An 18,511-nucleotide genomic window follows, 5' to 3' on the forward strand; every position below is an offset into this window, starting at 1 on the left:
ATGCACTTCCAGTTCTTTCTTCAGAAGATCCTGTGGTTTTGGAATGTGTGAGGCCAGAAAAAGATGTGTGGCCTGATGCACTTTTGACAAAAGCATAGATTCACTGAAGCTACCGATTAATATTTAATACCAACAAGTCTTCTGTGATGCTGTGCGGATGTAAATAAGTGAAGAGAACGTGATATTTACCCCCACTATAAAACATTCATGAGCACTGAGCTATTTACAAAAGCAAATATGACACTGTATTTACTATAGGTCACCTCCTAGGGTTAGAGATGAAAAGTTTTTGGTCTAATGGAAAATAACATAATACCACAACCACTGTCTCGTCTGCAAAGAAATATCTTCTGGCTCCTACCTTCGATTGCAATTACAGGTGGGTAAAGCCACTACAGAAAAAAAACAAAGAATACTGTGCCCTGCGACTGGACACCTTGAGCCCAGGTTACATTACATTCTGTTACAACAAATTGTTAAACATAAAGTTTATGCAGAATTTTAGGTCAATATGATCAGTATGTAGGACAGCTTCACTTTAATTGAAGGCTTCACTATAACCAAAATTGCAGTTTATACATTGAAATGCATTGAAGTTATTAATTCTACTCCAATATAAACAGACTTTCACTATTAGCAGGTTCCTCTGAACATACCAATCTGTATACTCAATATAGGTCGTGAGACATTAGTGTCATATCCTAAAATGACAGTGTGCTAACAGTGAATGCAGCACTGTAAATCACATGGGATTTATGGACTATAATAGTTAAGAATTTATTCCATGCATTAACACCTACAGTAGATCCCCCCAGCCCTCACACATTATTCTCTACATATCTTGGAAGCCACAGAAGAATTATCAAAGTCAAAATAAAATCCTGATTTAAGAAGCATTTGGACAGAGGTATTTTGAAGACGGAGACAATAGTGTTTAGAAAGAGATTTCCCTTAAAGTCTGTATTTGTTGTGTTTGAAATACAAAAACAAACTGAAAAATTAAGAACTATAAGAGAATTCACTACATATTGTGATGGGTATATTAGAAGTGTGGATACATAGACGTAGGTGCTGGAACTGGGGATGTGGGGAGTGTTGCTGCACCCCCTGGCTTGAGGTGGTTTCCATTATCTACAGGGTTTACAGTTTGGTTCAATGGTTCTCAGAACTCTCACTATAAAGATTTGCATCTGGATCCAAACCTTCCCTTGAATTCAAGATTTCCGTTCAAATCAATTTCTCCTTCCTATATACGGTGTGTTAACCAGGAAATCCTTCATGGGACAAGGGCAGGACGTAGCTTGATCCTAGGTATCTGGCCACCAAAACCATTAACATCAGGTTTACATTACACGTAACCGTATTGTAACCATGGAACAGGTACGTTTTCTATTTCTGTCAACTGCAGTGCTCCTCCTTGGGCCCTCGGGGGTGCAAACTGTGTGGCTGGTGATCCTTTGAAAATCAGCCAGGATGCCGAGTGCACTTCAGACCCCGGCTGGGACGGAGATGGCATGGCTCTCCGCTAGCATGGCCCCTCTAGCTGCCCATTTGGTTTCTCACAGAATGGCTGCACCTCTCTATGAGCTGCAAGCTTAAGGAAGGTCCTGCAAGAGTCTCCTATTAGGAAGGGAAAGGAAACTCCTCTCCCCTGAGCCTCCCTCCCTAAAGCGGTCTCACAGTGTATGGCCCCAACACAGTCAGGTGCTGCTCTGCAGCCTATCCACAATGCTGTCCCCTTATCCTCTTGAAACACCGATAGGGGAGCCCCAACCCCTTCCACCTCCTCCCTCCTCAGCCCTCCTAGCCCTGACCCTACTCCCAACCTTCCTCCTCCCCATACTAATCCCATAAACATTCAGTAAATCCAGCCCATCTGTCTCTCTCTCTCTCTGTTGCTCCTAGATGTGCATGGGGGAGGAGCCCCTTACTCTCTGCTATCTGTGTCAGGGTACAGCGCCTACAGCATAGGGCTGCTTCTCTAAGCACCAGAACCTATGCCTCCTGGCTTAGTCATGCCTCGGAGGAGCTGGAGCAGCCCTTTAACTTCCCTGGTCTTTTCTGAAGCTATTCCTTTGATACCTGTTCCATCAGGGCATACCTCACCCCATCCAGCCACCAGGCTCTCAGACAACTTAGGCTTGGCCAAACACAAGCCTAGACATCCCCTGAACCCCGTGCTTGTCACCCAAAGGGCATTAAGTGACTTGCCCAAGGTCGCTCAGCCACTTAGTGGCAAAAGACAGGGAGTAGAACCCAAGAGTCCTGGCTCCTCTAATTATCAGACTTCACTCCCTATAGAATAATATATCGATTAAAGAGATGCCGAAATCAGTGACGAGATGATGAACAGAGACAATGATCTTTAACTAAGCCCTGAGATCTCTCTCTGGGGGGTGCTCCCGGGAGTAAATCTCACTCTTGATCTGCTCAGTGTACATCCTTTGTGATAGATGATCTATTGTAGTGCCATGTAAACTCTTCATTGCATCTGCTTATTACACCCCTATGGAGAGAATGGAAATGTCACTGTGATTTATAAGAGAGAAGCAGATTGAAACGAGGGATATTTTATCAGTTTCAGAATTAGTTAAAAAAAAATCATAGCTACTGTTTGGCTGAGGATGTGTCCAGTAATAATTAGAGATCCAAATGGATCTTGAGAATGGTTTCCTGGTGTCACAAGGTGCCTCCGTCTTTTGGAACCACCCGGAGAGGACCCCAAAGTTCTGCTGCAATACCCACACCCACAGTGCTGGTCCTAGGATGAAGCTCTGCCAAGCCACATATTGACCTGGTGTTTTGGAGCTAATTTCCCATCAGGACAGAGGCAGTTCAGGGAAGCACTCGAAGTTCAGAGCTAATTAAGTGCAGCTGAGCCCGTTGAAGTCCAGCACTGTAAAAGAAGGACATGTCACCAGAGGGAGATGAGAGAAGCACAATAAGGAAGCCAGGAGAGGGAGATGTGGGGAAATGTAGGAGTTACCTATACACTTTGTGTTTGCTGGCTTAGTGCTCGTAAAGCTGCATGGAGAGCTTCTGCCACACTGGCGTTCATTTGGATTCAGCAAGAACCCTTGCAATAAAACCTCTCATGGAGAGAGTGATTTCATGTTCCAATCCATGCCCTGGAACACCTGCATCCAGGGTAATAACTGTTGTACTAACTTGAGTAAGGATCAATCATATTGTCAGCCATCAACATGTATTTGCGCTTCTTTGAAACGATCTCTTATAGACCAGATCTTATAGATCTGTCTTACACTGATGTAAATCGAGAGTTTCTCCAGTGACTAGTTATTATTGTTACTCATTTGTACTCCACTACAACCAGCCAAGATCAGGGCCTCCTTGGGTACGTCTACACTGCAGCTGGGAGCAAGCGGCCCAGCCCGGGTAGACAGATTTATACTAGTGTGCAAAATACTAGCTGTTGATGTTGCAGCACCAGCAGAGTTTCTGGCTAGCCACCTGAGCTCGGACCCAGACGGTCCAAGAACGTGAGCTCGGGTGGCTATCCCAAGTCTCCAACTGTGCTGCAATGGCCACACAGCCATTTTTAGCATCCTTACATGAGCCTATCTGCCCAGATTGCTCCCAGATTCAGACCTCGTGCCCAGAGAGCTTACTTAGACCACAAAGACAGACAAAGGATGGGAGGGGAAAGAGAGGTGACTCACCCGAGGTCCCGGAGCAGGTCAGTAGCAAGCAGAGACCAGAATCCAAGTCTCCTGCCACCCAGTCCAATGCCCGATCTGCTGGACTACACTGCTGCTGAGTATCAAAAACAGAGAGAATTTGGGCCAGAACGTGGTTACAAGTTCACCCAGATAGCTGGTAAACTTTAAATGAGCGTATCCTTCTCTTTTATCCCACTAGATGCCTGTTTTACATGATCAATTCACCCGCAATTGGAGAAACAATAACCTGTTGGAGTCCTTGAGGATTGGAACACTAAATCTTAAGATCCATCCTGAAATCTGCAGACCAAGGTGAAAATGAATTTTCCTTCTAAAATTTGCTTAGTCAGTTGTAAGCAGCAAATTGCAGCCATACTGGTTGCATTGTATTGATCAGACCTGGGTGAAACAAAAAACATTTACAGATTATATACACACATATATGTTACAGATATAGAATATATGTGTATAAACTGTAATTATATATCTGTGCAATGTGATTGTTTTCCCACCATAACCCTAACCAACATTCACAGCATCAGCTGCTATCTTTGCCTCCTCTATTTTATTACAAACAGAGCTTCCTAGAACACAATCAGAGGGAAAATCCAGATACTACAAGAAGCCGATTACCAGCTTTGTTGCCAATCTATCTGGCATGGAAGGAATTCACACATTCCTGAGAAAAGAGTGGCACAAACCCTTGGAAATATATTGTATGAAGCAGTGGTGAAGGAAGCACCAGCAGTTATAAAATAAAAAATTCAAAAGTGGGAACAATATCAACTGTATTCATTGTCCCAAAATAATAATTTTTATTGGTTCACTGCTGTACATTGTAGGAAAAGAACCAAATGAAAGAGAAGCAAGCCGCAGAAAAAGAGGACATGCACTCAGAATGTACCACGTCAGACAGAAGACATATCTGGCAACGAGAAGAAATGGTCATTTTGACGTCACCACATAAGTGTCTCACCAGACCCAATAACAGCCCTCCCCACTCATCACCATTCCATAGTTATGAGAGTGAAATAATTGTCAAAATAAAGGTCACATTTTCCAGAAGTTACTAGTGATTTTTGGATGCCTGAAACTTTGGAGCCCATCTTCATGCCTTCTGAAGGTTTGATTTCAGAATTTGCTGAGCACACACCCTTTGATATTCAGGCCCTTTTCAATTGGGCTTCCAAAAATCAAGGCACCTAGAATCAATAGTCACTTTTCAAAAATCTTGGCCCAAATGTCAAATTGTAGACTTCTTCCCTGCTTGTTACTGTTACTCTCTCAAAAGCTGCCATGTCACTTCCTTCTCTACACCGGTTTTCTATCCTGTTTCCCAGTGTTTAATTTTGGATGAACATTCTTGATAATGAAATCCATCCCTTCACTTTGTTAGTATTCACACACTGTTTTACTTTCAAGTATTTATTCGAGTGAATTTTTGTTCACAAAAAAGTATACGTGTCATCAGTGGGAAGGAGTGCATTTGAGAAGTATGTTCATGGCCATTTTGAAAAGCTCATTTTAATATTTGTTTCTTCAAATAAATTATGAATTTCGCAACTTGGGACCAAAAAAAAAAAAGGAATTTCCCCCGTTTATAAATCCTAGGTCATCCAACTAGGAACTGGAAACAATACCACATGACTTAAGGAACCAAATCACACACTGCACATAAATGACTACTCATAGGATTCATTTTGAGAACAATCCATACGCTGATGTTTGTTTGTACAAACTATTTGTCAAGTTCCTGAGCACAATGAACACATTTGTAAACCGCAACCTGATCAAGGATAACTTGTGAAGAGAAAAAGATAAATGTGTCAGTTGTCCACCCACTTCTAATGTGGATAACGTACTCTGATTAAAAGAATGTCCTATGAAATTGGTACTGGTCCCAGTACAGAGCCTTGGGGAACCTAAGTTTAAGTGCAATCAACTTAATCTACTGCTACTTTCCTGTCCTTATTACAATAATAAATCACCAGGACCAGATGGTATTTACTCAAGAGTTCTGAAGGAACTCAAAGATGAAATTGCAGAACTACTGACTGTGGTATGTAACCTACCACTTAAATCAGCCTCTGCACCAGATGACCGGAGGATAGTTAATGTAATGCTGATTTTTAAAAAGGACTCCAGAGGCCATCCTGGCAATTACAGGCCAGTAAGACTAACTTCAGTACCAGGCAAATTGGTTGAAACTATAGTAAAGAACAGAATTATCAGACACAAAAATGAATACAATGTGTTAGGGAAAGAGTCAACACAGTTTTATAAAGGGAAATCATGCCTCAGCAATCTATTAGAATTCTTTAAGGATGTCAGCAAGCATGTGGACAAAGGTGATCTGGTTGGTATAGTGTAATTGGACTTTCAGGACCCCTTTGACAAGGTCCCTCACCAAAGGCTCTGAAGCTAAGTAAGCAGTCAGGGGATAAGAGGTATGGTCCTCTTATAGATCAGTAACTGGCTAAAAGACAGGAAACAAAGGGTAGGAATAAATGGTCAGTTTTCACAACGAGGTGTAAATAGTGAGGCTCCTCAGTGATCTGCACTGGGACAAGTGCTGTTCAACATATTCATAAATGATCTGGAAAAGGGGTGGCAAAGTTTGCAGACAATACAAAACTACTCAAGATAGTCAAGTCCAAAGCTATCTGCTAAGAGTTACAAATGGATCTCCCAAAACTGGGTGACTGGGCAACAGAATGTCAGATGAAATTCAGTGTTGACAAGTCCAGCGTAATGCACGTTGGAAAACAATCGCAACTGTACATACAAAATCCTGGGGTCTAAATTAGCTGTTCCCACTCAAAGAAATTTTGGAGTCATTGTGGATAGTTCTCTAAAAACACTTGCTCAAAGTGCAGCACCAGTCCAAAAAGCCACTGGAATGTTAAGAACCATTAGGAAAGGAACAGATAGTAAGACATAAAATATCATGCCACTATATAAAGCCATGGTACACCCACACCTTGAATACTACATGCAATTCTAGTCGCCCCATCTCAAAAAAAGATATATTAGAATAAGAAAAGGTACAGAGAAGGGAAACAAAAATGATTAGGGGTGTGGAACAGTTTCCATATGAGTTGAGGTTAATAAGCGTGGGATTGTTCAGCTTGGAAAAGAGACAACTAAGGGGGTCTATAAAATCATGAATGGTGTGGAGAAAGTGAATAGGGGAGTGTTATTTACCTCTTCACATAACACAAGAATGAACATAAGATAACACAACCAATGAAATTAATAGGCAGCAGGTTTAAAACAGACATAAAGAAGTACTTCTTCACACAGTGCACAGTCAACCTGTGGAACTTATGATGAGAGGATGTTGTGAAGGCCAAAAGGAAAACTAGGTTCAAAAAAGGATTAGATAAGTTCATGGAGGATAGATACATCAAGGGCTATTAGCCAAGGTGGTCAGGGACACAACCCCATGCTCTGGGGGGTCCTAAGCTTCTGACTGTCAGAGCTAGGACTGGACGAAAGGATGGATCACCACCCTGTTCTGTTCATTCCCTCTGAATCCTCTGGCACTGGCCACTTCTGGAAGACAAGATACTGGGTTAGATGGAGCATTGGTCCGACCCAGAACAGCCATTCTTATTTCCTCCATCTCCATCTCCACCAGCCTCCATTCATTTCACAGATACAAGGATCTGAATAATTTAGAGCAGTTCATTGCGCTGCTAATGCACTGCTCTGACTCCCTTAAGGTCCCCATGGAACAAATACTTTTTGAGTGTATATCATTGCTTTTGCTACCTTTTCGTTTACCATTCTAGAAACAGCTTCTAAATCAACAGTGTCTGAGACTTTGGAAGTCAAGATGCCCTGGGTTCAAATTCCACCTCTGCCACTCACTGACTGAGAAACCCTGGGCAAGACAATTAATACCTCTGTACCTCAGTTTACTCCTCTATATAATGGGTATATGAATAGGGAAGCCACTGCATTTCACAAACAGATGGAAAGGGCCATTACATTATTAAACTGATAATGCAAACCTTTATATATCCTCCCTGCAGAGATGTGTCAAGCAAGCCAGGTAATCACTAAGGGGTGCACACCATTTTATGAGTCATCAAGTGATAAAGCTAATATGCCGCCTAAGCTCCCTGGGAGGGAGGTCTCATTTGGCTGCATCAAGCCATTACAAAGTGCTGTAAAAAATGTAATTATTTGATCTGCCTAAATACAGGTGAGAAGTGATAAAACCCCATGTTTGCCAGCCCTGGCTGTGTTATGGCCATCTCAAGGCAGGGACTGACCTTTTTATTTGTCTGTAAAGTGCTATTCCTGTCAATAGCACCGTGCAAATAAAATTTAAGTATGCGCATGCTCACACATAATATATAAAGATACAGAGAGGGTGGAAGTCTGGCATGCGGAGGAAGTCAGAGGGTTATTTTTTTATTGCTATGATGTTTTCAAGCTGGGTCCTTATAGATCAGGACCATGTGATCGAATAAAGTTCACATCTCTTTCAGATTTTGGGGATCTCATTGGTTAAAAGAGGGGGGGGGAGTTGGAGGGCCCCATGCGCTAGCCCAAACAGGTCAACGTCTACAGCAGCCTCCAATATGAAAACACTCAGTAGTGCAGAGAGAGAGAGAGAGAGAGAGAGAAGGACCTTGATAGTATTACATCTTGATCAAGGAATGACTGATAATATTCCAGTGCACCATCTTTCAGGCCCCTCGTTTGATGACAAAGCACGGCCAACATCCCACATCCATTATCTGCTTCCCTCCCCGAGGCAAGAGCATCAATAATGCTCCCTCTTCCTGTTGATGCCGCATCCCCCTTATGTGTAGCGGCGAGGACACTGCAGATGGCTGGTGGGCAATTCCATGCAGCGAGCGCACATCATTACAGTCCACCAATCTTTCACAGTTCTGCCAGTGGATCCTGCTGTTACACAGGAGCGTGTTTTTTAACTATTTTGTGGTCTTTAAAAATGTCCAGCCTGGCCGAGCCGGGAGAGTGACCGGCCAGATTCTCGGCCTTCTTTAGCGCAGGATCTCCCTTTACACCTGAAGGGGAAAAGCAACGCTTTCAATTACAGCAGGTGAAAAATGCTTCAGCAATTTGGCACAATCACCAATGTGGATTTTTTTTTTTTTTTTGCTTTTAATTAATAAGGAGAGTGAACGTCCTCATTCTGTATGGTTCATCCAAGAGGGCTAACAGTTTGAATTTGAATGCAAACATCTTCAAACATCTGTTGCCATAATTTGGCTGGATTAACGGTCTAGTTTGCTAGACCATCTGCCACTCTTCAGGAACGTAGTCAGTTCCTAATATTTTCAGTCCTGTCAGCATTTCATTCTGCGTGCGAGGCTTGGTAGTTCTAGGTCTCAGCCATGCTGGGATTCATTCCTGAAATGAAGCGATGGGCCTGAGGCGCATAGAGTTCAGATCCAGATTGACCCATCCCCGCAACCCCCATAAATTCATGGGCATTTTGGATCCAGGGGTTTGCTTCAGCCCATGAGCCAGCCACGATGGATCCGGATTCTGATCTGGATTTGAATCCTGACTTTCACAAAAAATTGGGGGAAAGTGTTCAGATTCAGGGTTTGTGTCCATCCCTACCAGAATGTGCTCTACGGGAGCCAGTTGGTTAGATCGAGACAAGCCCTCCTGGAATGGGAATATTTGCAGTTGGTCAGTTTTGTCATTAAAGAGTTCTATATAAGGAAGATGTGCCCAAATGGCACGGGGAATGGAGGGAGGGAGGTATGGGCAGCACATTTGGAAGGAGCGTGAACACAGCCTTGTCCAACCACAGCAAATAACCAACCAGCCCCTGGCTTCCCACAGACCCAAGCAACTCCTAGGAATTGCCCCATCTTTTCCCGTCCTTTGCTAAAAGTCTTCACCCACTATTTGCCAACAAACAAAAACGTCAACTAGTTTATTTGTCAAATATGGTTCAACTTTCTCTGGAGCAGGTCTAATAGTGGAAACATTAATTTGCAAATAATTTATTGAACTAATCAATTAATCAATTGAACTAACTATTTGTGAATATCATTAGACGCTGTATTTGCAAAGCATTGTATGTGTAACACAAGTAGACGTGGGCACAGGTGGGCTGCTGGCATGGCAAAGCCTCGCTCAGTGCTTTGAATTTATAAACTCAAAAGTAAAACCCAGGAGAACATAATGATAAATATGTCGTCAGAGCCAAATCCTGGATGCTTTACTTAGGAAAAAAAACTTCTGTTGTAGTTAACAGACCAAACCCTGAGGTTCTTATTTGACTTTACTCATGGAAAACTCACATTGAGCTCAGTGAGATAGGTTCAGCTCTGGAGATTTTAGGTGAGTCCTGATGTCAAGTGGTAGAAGGGGGTGAGCAGGCCATGACAAAGGGAGTGTCTTCACCTCTCTTGCCCATCTCTGTCATTCCCAGTCCAAAAGCCATTTCCCAGTTGTTTATCCACTACAAAATGAACAATGGCCTGGTTTCTGGGATCAGCTTCTGTCCTGAGTGGTATCATCATCACCACACATGACTGAACCAACGGCTGCCAGACCTGTAGGGAAACTGCTTATTTATCTCGTGACTTTGAACCAAAGCAGGTGATAAAGTCCAGGGAGCCGCAGGAGCAGACAGAGAGGCCCGCTGAGAGTAAAGGAACCAGAAGGAAGCTGGAGTAGGCTCAGAGCAGCTACTCAAGCAAAGACAGACTCTGGAAATACAGGGGAACAAGTTATGGAGTCTTAGAGCATCTGTGGCACATGAGTCAACTCAGGTCAGATCAAAAGTACTGAGGTATTTGGCTTGGCTTAGCACATCCAGCAGGTCACCAATTCTTGGCCTGGGGTATGCGTCTGTTACAGTAACAGCATTAAGTTTTCTATAATCCACACAAAATCTTACAGCACCTTCCCTTTTGGGGGATCAAGACCACAGGGGATGTCCACAAGCTGTCAGATTCCTTAATTACTCCTAGGCCCAACACGTTCTGTATCTCTGTACGAATTTGCTCTTTCACCTTGCCTGTGGTCCTGTAAGGCTGGGATTTATTGCCCTGCACACTTGCATTAACGCAGCCCCAATGGTTGGCTTCCCCACTCCAAACTGATTTGTGACTGACAGGCAGCAGTCTGGCATTGCCGCTTCCACACAATTGCCACATGCTTCTCTATCGAGAAGACAGCTCTCATTCAGGTGTCTTTGTGCTGCAGGTCTGGGGCGAGCTCCGTGCACAGTTCCAGGAGGGTGCCTTTCCAGATCCGAAAGTTCTGTAGCCACTGCTCATCATCCCACATCTGCATGACAATAGGATCCCACCATTCAGTGCTTGTTTCACAAGCCCAGAAGCGATGGTCCACCCTATGCACTTGCTCTGTGAATGCCAAAAGCAATCTAAAGTTGCTCCTATCCATGTCATGCAGAATGTTGGGTGCCTGCGAGTCTTCCTCAGTTAGAAACTTCATGATTAAATGCACTGCCATCTGTGATGTCTTCATGACAGTTAACAGCATAGAGCAGTGTGGGATCCATCCCTTCTCACAAAGATGCCGGAGTGCAGAGCAAAGAAGGGCCATTGAAACATGCTGTGAAAGAAAGCCAGCAGCCCATGGAGTGCTGGGACAGAAAGCAATGCATCATGGGACATTTAGCACTGTCCCAAGATGCACTGTGATCCGCTCGGTCGTCCCACAACACCTAGCGACAGAAGGACTGTGGGATAGGTACCCACAGTGCATTGCTCACACTGTCAATGATAGTGCCCCCACTGTGGACGTGATCTGCTGACAGAGGAAGCAAGTGTGAATACAAAATTGCGATTTTTATTATGTTGAATTTTGGGTGTCGACATCACTTTTGGCGACAAAACTTGGTAGTGTAGGGAAGGCCTCAGTCCAGGTGTTTTTAGCAGTCTTCCTTCCTGGGCAGGCAAAGGAGAGTCCTGATTGATTTACTCCCCAGCCTTAAATAGAATCCACATAAGGCAGGAACCCTTTGTTTTCAGTGGAAAAACACTAGCAGTGTCCAAGGTAGTACTCGTACCAGGTGATATCATCAGATGACCCTGCAGTGTCAAAGCAACATCCCAGGAAGCTCCTCAGGAAGGTGGGAGATTAGTATCTCCAAAGTTCTATTGTCCTTCTTAAATGGCTCATTCAGGATGATTGTCTGGTGGACATTCCCCCAAGTACACACACAGTTGTAATTGTTACATAGTCAGTATTCCTAACTTCGGATACAGAAATGTTACATGTATACAAATTACATAATCACATTCTGCAAATCATAACCTTTTCAATGATACCTGACATGACCCGTCTTACATAAAACATCTTAGGTTATGATCAGGGGCGGCTCCAGGCCCTAGCACGTGCTTGGGGCGGCATGCCGCAGGGGGCGCTTTGCCGGTCGCTGGGAGGGCGGCAGGCGGCTCCGGTGGACCTCCCGCAGACGTGCCTGCGGGAGGTCCACCAGAGCCGCGGGACCGGCGACCGGCAAAGCGCCCCCCGTGGCATACCGCCATGCTTGGGGCGGCGAAATGGCTAGAGCTGCCCCTGGTTCTGATATAAATATGGCATAACATCTTTTTATGAAATATGGGGTGCAGCGTCACAATGATACGAAGTTTTGGAAGGGCCAAAAGGAGCCAAGCCTTCAGACAACAAAGATAGGATCAGAGAACACGTCAGCCAGAATAAATGGTCAGTGCTGACCAACTGGCTGTATCTAACTCTGTTCTCAGATTTTTTTTCCCCCCCTATCATTCCTCTATAAAAAGGTTTTATAGAGGAAAGAGAATGGCCAAGTAATTTTTGTCTGGCATATGTTTCAAATGGAAACAATGGATGAGAGACCCTTGTGTGACCAGCCAGTTGCTTAACTCAAATACTGAGCAATGGATACCAGTCAGAGTCTTGTGCTACCCCTTGTTCCTCCTCCTGTTCAAATTGCATATGGGCTATTAGATATGTTAGCGAAGAAGTCGTAAGAACATAAAAACAGCCATATTGGGGAATCATTCAACTAAGGCCTTCAAAAACTGAGGCCATTTCTGGTTTGCCTGGATACGAAAGTTTCCCAACTCTTTTCATAAGATAAAACCAGCGCCCTCTTCCAAATTACCTATCTCATAGAAGTCATTGAGTGCAGCCCCCTGCCTTCACTAGCAGGACTCAAGGGTCTCTTCCAGTTTTACCAAATTACTAGGGGCTCAATTCAACCCTGGTGTAAGTGGAAATGACTCCAGGAAAGGCTTTTTTTCACCAGGGCTAAACTAAGCCCCATGATCCATATTTTATCCTTGATGTTGCTGCAAAACTCCCGTTGACATCTCTGGAAATTTTGACCCATAGTGTGAGAAACAAAGGCTATTAATTTGCCCTAACCTCCTAAAAATGGACCAAATTCTGCTCTCTGCTCATCTGAATGGGAGTTGTACCTGTGAACTAGGAATAAAGGAACTAGGAGCAAAATTCAGTCTGTTCTTTGGGCCATATCTACTCTCGATTTTATACTTTCAAAGAGATCTTCTGAGAGCGGTAATTAGAGACAGGATTCAGACATCATGAAAACAAACAAAGAAACAAAGGTTGCAGCATCATTCTTTGCCGGTAAGATAAGCTAAGAGATGGAGAATCAATGTCCATGTTGAACATCTGGACGTGAAGGTTTGTCTGCCTAACACCTGTTGCCTTCTGCAGTACTGGGGGGAAGGAAAGGTCAGTTTCATCAAAGCAGTGAGCAAAGTAAGCCAGTTAATAGAAAACCTGTTTCTAATTGCTTTCTATATTAGAGATATACCTTCAACCACCTGAGACCACCTGGAATCCATTCAAAGCCTTGCTTCCCAGCTTACACATGAGCCTTTCATGTTTTATTATAACCCTGTTGATTTTTGCTTTCATTTATGCGTGGAAGAAAATGGATGTTTTTCTCTTGCCAACACACAAGGGGACATTTTTAACCTTATATCTACATACACCAGGCCTGCTTCGGGAAAATTGACCATCTCTCTCAGTTTCCATTGTTTGATGTTTAGCACACATGCAGATGGGTGTAATACACCTCCAGCATGTTCAAAGGTGGGGTTCACTTCTTCCTCTCTTTTTACTTTGCGATGTTGATGAAGGAAATGATGCTCATGCTGTTCATCTCTGAGGGAGGCTTGGTTACATTATTTTTAAATATCACTTACAGCTTTCCAAAATCTAGCTTTCAAGAGAGCTTCAAATGAATGTAATGATAGAGTAGAAAAAAAGTCAAGTAATAAGATGCTCATGAGTGGAATCCTGCAGGAACTAGCTACAAGCTTCCTCCTTGTCTCACCAACATGACACCTATAGAATAACGGAGTGCACCAGGAAACCAGGTCAAATGAAGTCACAGCCTTAGGTCTAGGCAATCAATACAGCCATGTCAGGTCCCAGAGTTGCCGTAGTCCTGCAATACACACAACACCTGACCTGCCAGCCATGGCCCTTTCTGAGTCACGCTAACAGGTTGCAGGCTAAATTTCCCCAGTTATGGTGATCCTTCCTGCTTGGAAAGGATAATTACACCTTGTCCCATGGCGGCCAGCACATCCCTCGGCCCACGCCGCTTCCCGCAGCCCCCACTGGCCTGGAACGGCGAACCACGGCCAGTGGGAGCCGCGATTGGCCGAACCTGCAAATGTGGCAGGTAAAAAATCCGACCCGGCCCGCCAGGGTGCTTAAAGTTGCTGATCCCTGCCACAGCCCTTGGCGTAGGTTGCACAGTAGCAGTTTTCAGCTAAAGGGGGCCATTAGGAGTATGAGGAGATCTTGGTTTTGCAGTTAAGGCACTGGACTGGGACTCAGAGATTTAGGTTCAATTCCCAGCTCTGTCTCAGACTTCCTAGTGTGATGTTGGGCAAATTACAATCCCTCTATGCCTCAGTTTCCTATCTGTAAAATGGAGATAACTATCCTTCCTTTCTGCCACCGTGTGCCTATCTTGTCTATTTCAATTGTTAGGCTAGGGCCCATCTCGGTATGTGTTTTTGCAGCACCTAACATGACAGGGCCCTATCTCAACTCTAGGCAATACTAGGTAAAACAATAATAATGGTCATAGCTGCTGACGGAGATAGAAAGGATCTGAATTTACTTTGCGTAGGGCCCCTCACACCTAGCAACAGCTGACTATACCCTAGCAACCACACAAAGGCTGCTGGGATTTTAGTTCCAACAGGAAGTGCTGGCAGCAGACTGTCCACTCCTTACTGCCTTGTGTATGTGTGGTGGGGTCGAGCCAGCTACCACTCTCTTGGAAGACCCTTGTTGAGCTGGGGCAGGTTGCTTTGCACTGTACTTGAGGACAGCTGGAATGCTGCCTCTTCTCCCCCAAGGCCAGCTGGGGACAGCAAAAATGCTCCATCTCAGTTCACTGATGTTGGGGAAATTAGTTTCCACCTTTCCCTTCAGCCAGCTGATCTCAGGGTAAGTAACCTCCAGCTCTTCAACGGTTGCGGTAGACAACAACCTGGAGTCTAATGGAGACCATAGTGCTAGCTACGGGGGACAGAACTGGGTTTCAGTTAACCAACAGCATCTGTTGAGCTGGGTTTGATTCAATGGATTTATGCTACAAGGCCAGATTTTCAGCTGGTATATATCAGCATTGTCCTATGGAGCTATGCCAAGTTATACCAGCTGAGAATCTAGCCCAATGCGATTCAGGTTTCCCTTGATACTGTATAGTTCTGCCAGTTCATTTCTCATCACTGACCATTAATATTCTACATAAACAGCTAGCACCTGGATACCAGTGACGGGTTCTTTAGAAATGCAGGCAAACGGTCCTTCCAATTCCGTAAACAGGCTAGAATTACTCCTGGTGCCTTAAAGCATTTCCTCAGCATGTTGCAAGGTTATTTCACGAAACATCCTTTATCCAAAATGTGCGATTATTGGCTTTTAATGCTGATACCATAGGATCGTCTCAGAGCCGGTAACATCGCAGCAAAGGGTAGCAGGCTTTGGGGCGTCGCGTTTGTGGATCACACTTCTCTCGCCCTGTCACTCTGCTTGCAGCTAACTTTTTTTTTCTGTTATTTAAATGATTTTAAACATGAAAGTAGGCCACAAAAATGGGGGTAGCGTTGTTTTAATAATTAGCAATTATGATAGCTGCAAGATTAATTGCATATTTCCATAGCAAACACCCCCCTGGAGGGGAAAAGCGAACAGTGGTTAGAGACTGCCGAAGCCTAAAACTGGAATTCCTAAGAACAGAAAAAAAGAGAGAGAGAATGAACTTCTTGCATTTGAGTAAATTACTACAGGGATTCCTTCGAAACCTTTAATTAGCCCTGCTCTGCTGTAGCATTGATTGGTCTGAAGCTCATCAATTATTCAATGGCTCTGCTCTTTATTTTCCTTGATTCCCTGCTCCCTCCCGTATCTTTTAGGTGAAAGAGGATGTTCTTAATCTGCTGGGGCATTTCTGTTTCTATGTCATGAAACCACGAGACGCAGGCCAGAAAGCCTGTTTGTTTCCTACAACCAGCCCAAACCCTTCTGGGACCCAGTCTGATTTTCACAGCTCTCCCACAGTACAGTGATGAAATGCGACTCCCATGAGGAGTCCATTTGTGTTGCACTCACCTGGATTTTTGTCATGCAGTGGGAGAGTTTGCCTGATAGGAACTGGGTGGTTAAAAGAAGATCTAAAACTCGCATCTTGTTCCATTCGGGTTATTAGAGATCCCATACCACTTCACTTCCTCATCTAATAGTCATCCTGCACAGCAAAACAGTGTTGAGGTTTCTCCTAAGAGATGGCTGCATTTCAATCTGAAGAGCGATTCTTGTGTACGCATAAATGTGGATCCATTCAGCCGACAGAAAGAGTCAAATTCTGCCCTGGAGTAAGCATGTTCAGCTTCCGCTGGACTCAGATGGAGTTGCACCCTTTACTACATTTGGCCCAGAAAATTTGGAATCCTGCTGAATGAAAGGAACTATTCTCAGTGGGTATTACATGTCAATCATCTCTTATTCTAGGGAAAGGAAAAGACTGACAAGTGCTGTCTTGTGCTTGGAGCATGGTGCTGAAAGTTAGAGGCCATGGTTTTAAGTCTCAGCTCTGCCACTGACACGTCAAGTGACCTTGGGCCAGTTACAATCTCTCCATGGCATTATCCCTCGTAAAATGGGGATAATGGTACTTACCCACCATTAATTATACTACAGTAATACTAGAGGCGAGAACCCCACTGAGGTAGGCACTATACAGACATAACAACTAGACAGTCCCTACACATCATACTACTTACCTTCCTTTGCAAAGCATTTGGAACTACTGGGACGAGACGCATGCTATAGAAGTGCAGACTCTTATTTATTATTAACAACAGGGACTAGCACATTTATGACTTGCATCTTCATTCTCTGCAGATCATGTGGCAGGACCTGGTTTGGGGATTTTATAGGCCAAGATTGACCTCTTGATGGGTGTGCACCAAACTATCCCATTAATTCTAATGGGATTTATACATGTATGGTGGAAAGAACATGCATCATATGGATATGTTCTTATTTGAATAGTGCAATAATCACATGGCTAAACAAAGGGGCTAACCAATGGGGCATGATCCTCCTTCCACTGGAGACAATGTCAAAGCTCTCATTGACTTAGTAAAAAGCAGAATTAGGGAGTTGGGGTGGCATTTTCAAAAGTGTCTATGGCCCAGAGCCTCACAGGCATTTAGGTACCTACCTGCTACTGATTTCAAAGGGAGTAGGCATCTAAGTACCACTGAGGATCTGGACCGAAGTGCCTCCCAAGCTCTGCATCTAACTCCCTTAGCTTCACTTTTGAAAATCACGCCACAGCATCTGAGGGTGTGCTTCTGCCCTCAGCTCCATCAGTGCAAATCAGGAATGAATCTGCTGAAGTCCACAGAATTACAGCAATGCAAGTGAGATCAGGATCAGAACCTCAGTCTCAGAAGTCACAAGAGCCTCACAGGTTATCATACTGAAGTCAAAAGAATAATATATACTGCCCAAAATATGTATTCAATAAGCTACATAATTCAGAGATTTCGCAGCCAGCAGGAACCATTGTGATCCTCAGGTATGACCTCCCGTATAACATATGCCACAGCACCTCACCTAGTGGTTCCTGCATCAAGCCCATAATGCCCTTTTAATCATAATGCCATGGCCTTTAAAAATGTTCTGTGCTGATCCTCAACACTCTCTCTTCCTCATGTTACTCTGGGTTCCAATCCCAGACAAGCACTCCGAAAGGACAATGGTTACCTATCTAGATATCTCACTGATAGAAATCCTCTACTAGATGCCCAAATGTACTGTCTATCCAAATCCAATGGAGCCATTTCAAAATTGTAGCCTTGAAATCTCTCTCACATCTTTAACCAGCCACATTTTTCCTATGGAAAATATGACCCACAAGAAAACATAAAAAACTTATTTCTCTTATCACCGTCCACCTGTTCAGAGAACAGCTTTGCTCACCATGTGTGTGTACACATATTAGCCAGTGTATTTCCTCTCCTACGTATCCCTGTGAATTTATTCTAAAGCTAGCTTTTGATAACCCATAAGTATGATGTATTTCCACAGATTTTACGTCGATGTTTTGCAATGTAGTTATTCTAGAGTAAAGAAAAATACACACGAGCAGAAGTGGGATTCTGCAAATTAGCAGCTGGGAAATCCCAGTGAGCAGCTCGCTATGAACACAATAGACAGACCCAGGTCTGAGAAATCCCAGCCAGTTGAAGCCTCCGCTCTTCCCCGCAAACTTTAATATTTTGAAAGAGTTTGGCTAAGTATTCCCTGTCTTG

Source organism: Mauremys reevesii, linkage group 6 (genome assembly GCF_016161935.1).
Source record: "Mauremys reevesii isolate NIE-2019 linkage group 6, ASM1616193v1, whole genome shotgun sequence".
Taxonomy (NCBI): Eukaryota; Metazoa; Chordata; order Testudines; family Geoemydidae; genus Mauremys; species Mauremys reevesii.